General features: G+C 44.8%; 1 protein-coding gene across 1 annotated transcript in view; it reads right to left on the reverse strand.

The window, feature by feature from the left end:
- The window catches only part of LINS1 (lines homolog 1), a 10,595-nt gene extending 8,938 nt beyond the window's left edge, over positions 1-1,657 (reverse strand). The window contains exon 1 of the mRNA XM_035336143.1: positions 1,594-1,657. The gene's annotated coding sequence lies outside the window, so the exon portion shown is untranslated. The remainder of the gene's footprint in view (positions 1-1,593) is intronic.
- Between the last annotated feature and the right edge of the window lie 1,565 nt (positions 1,658-3,222).

The raw sequence follows: 3,222 nt of genomic DNA on the forward strand, positions 1-3,222 counted from the left end.
GGTTGATCCTCAGATAATGCAAAGGATCAACCACAGAGGTTGATCCTTTGACTGGAAGACTGGTCTCAAGGGCGCAATGACTGAAAAGTTCAAAACAAAAAATTACTTAAAGTGTAAAAAGGCCTTGGGAGCCAATAAAACTATTTAACCACACTCTGAAAAGATTTTTTAAAAAAATCTTTATCACAAAGTCAATGGAATGTTTCTTTCAATCACTACAGTGGAACATTCAGTACAGCTTTAAAAGAAAAGCTATTAAGAATTCAAATCCCTCTTCAAAGCGTGCGCAGCTAAGCATCCACAAATTTCTAGTCATTATGGAAGCAGCTAGGCAGGTATCAGATCTCCCCAGAAAACAAAACAGATATACTTAAGAACACCAGGGTTTCTCTTTCATTTATATTGAGAGTGATATTAGGCTGTATCAGTTTTAACACGTTATCTAACCAGAGCCCCTTTTAATAAAATAAACTCATTACCTTTTATCTACTGTGAATTTAGGAGAGGGATTTATTTTCTTTATTGGAATTTGCTTTTGGGACTCCCTCTCTAAATCTGGCACAGTCAGCCAGGTAGGCTGCTGAAAGCCACCTGCCTCTAGCTGGCTTTAACTTAAATGTTACGCTTCCCGTTTCTCACCAATGGAAAAAAAAAAAAAACAGCTCAGCCTCTTAACTGAAAAAAAGATTGGAAAGATCTTCTCATCTATGTTTTTCAATTATACCACTAATTAGCATCACACCAAAAAGAAGTTATTGGTTTTTAGGAGAATATTAGAAAACATTGAAACTACAAAATTCAGTATTCTAAGGGTGATTGTTTTTCTCAGTTCTAATCTTTGTAGGTTTTTAGAATTACTAAACACTCACAATTACTCCTTGGTTTGTACAAAGTGATTCTGATCTTTTTTTTAAAAAAAAGTACAGCTTAAGTACGCGTTGAGGAAATGACTTCCCAAAGCTACAAAGTAGTGGTGGTAGACCAGGACATGCCACCCAGCCTCCTAACTGCCGCCACAATCGGCAGTATTTCCTTTGCTGTAGATTCAAGAGAACCTAAAATTTGAAAATAACCAGATGCCTGCATTGCAGGGAGTCATCTGCAGTTCCCTCTGGTGGGGTATTTTGGAAGAGATATTCAGCAACAGCTGTCCAGACAGCTCCAAAGTGTCCCTCACCTAAGCCACAGCAGACCTAAGAACCCTTTCCCCATCCTTTCCCATATTCTACATTTTAGATTTCAAGAACAGACCTCATACTTCATACAAACTCCTTCATCTGCAGAATCTACTTGGAATTCTACACAAGACAGAAATTTATGGCGTGAAACCTCATAAAACTTCCTCAGAAACCACTCTGAATATTTTATATAGCTATTGTTCCTATCTTTGAGTTTTATTTCTTCCTAAACGAACATCTAATAAAGTAAAATTATCTCACCACATTCACTTCTCTGTCCAAAATCAACCTGAGTTATCATCCTTCATGGTAAATGAACAGATCTCTCGTGCACAAATTCATAAAATACTGCACGGCTGTTAAAGGCGAGAGAGACTTAGAACTTTGCTAGGACGTGCACTGTGAAATTTTACCCTCGCCACATGATATCGGTTGTGCTTTCCTTGATCCTACCATAACATTCACTTATATGAATCCCATTAATTTGCAGAGCACTTGACAAAAATGTCTAAAGTACGCCTCGCTCACACAGCAGTTCACAAATAGTCATTAAAAGAAATGCTACGCGAAGGGGGTTATTTTGCAGAAATTTACTTTAAAGAGGGAGAAAACGTCAGACGGTGACTAGATTTGGTTCCGACATAGTAAGAAAGCACTGTGGAGAGCTCAGTGCTGAAAAGCAGAGCTATTGTAGCCATAAAAAAGAAAACGACAAATTCCAACCCCTACTTGTATTATTTATTCCTGTTATTTAGACAGCATCTGAAAACCAATTAAGGTGAGGCCCCACAGTGCCAGTCTCTTGCATAAACATTAGGAAATGGTTCTAAAGACCTTACGCGTAGACAAATCAGGCAAAAGACGGGAAAACTATGGAGAAAAAAAACATTTTGCTAGCTATTATATTCACAACCACTTCAGCTAGGCTTTGAAGCCATAAACAAAGTCGTGTGGAGCTGCAAGCACGGGAATGACAGAAGCAGCTTGATGGAAAGCGCAATGAAGCACCAAAGATGAAAGCCCCGACGGCCGCTGAAGCCTGCAAGGTTTAAGGCCCTTCAAAACCCAAACGAGCAAAGTTTAAGGGGTCGCAAATGCTGCCAGCGTGCCCTAAAACAGAGTTATAAAACATGCACGTTTCTGCAGGGAGGGATACCTGATTTAGCACAAAACCACAGAAAATATTGATCCGGCTGGACTACTCGATGCGTCATGTTTTTTACCTGTTTGGGTTTTTTTTAAGGAACAAGCAGCTGGCGATGCCACACAAACACTGAGGGGCTGAGGGAAAGGCACGGTTAGGGACAACCCTTGTGAATCCCTGTGGTACCCTCACCTGCTATATACCCGATAGGTATATACGTATACCTGTTATGTATATACGTACACATGATATACTCTACACGTTAATTGTGTAAGTATCAACCAGGAGGAAAGAAACCCAACTACCTTCATAAAATTACACCACAGCAGCAAAATTAAAACGACGGGCGGGGCCTTTCGGGTACGGCTCTGAGGGCTCTGATCCAACGGCTGGACCCTACGGCCGAGGAAACACTCCGAGCTCCACGTGCCTCACTCTGCAGGCTCACCTCCCCTTAAACCACCTGCCTGTCAATGCAGGAACGCCACAACCCCTCTAATTAATATAATTTCCTCACAGAGGCCGCCGATAACCACTACCCCCCCCGCACCCAACTCCCTCAGCCCTCGCCCCCCCCTCAGCCCCTCACCCAAGCCCCGCCCCAAGCCCCGCCCACCGCCAAAACCCCGCCCCCCCCCCCCTCCCCCCCCCCCCCCCCCCCCCGGAAGCCCGCGGCCCCGCTTAGTCACCCCCAGGCCGCCCCGCACACGGGGGTTCCCGCCCCGCCCCGCTGCTAGGCAACCGTTGCCAGGCAACCTCCGCGACTCACCCGCCCCCCTCCCGCTTTCGGATGGGTCGCGGTAAGGCCCAAACCTCCTCCTGCGAAACGCCCGAACGTCCACGGCCGCCCACCTCCTCCCTCCCCTCCCCTTGTCGCAAAGCCCTCCTGCCTCCCCCCCC

Source organism: Oxyura jamaicensis, chromosome 10, assembly GCF_011077185.1.
Source record: "Oxyura jamaicensis isolate SHBP4307 breed ruddy duck chromosome 10, BPBGC_Ojam_1.0, whole genome shotgun sequence".
Lineage (NCBI taxonomy): Eukaryota > Metazoa > Chordata > Aves > Anseriformes > Anatidae > Oxyura > Oxyura jamaicensis.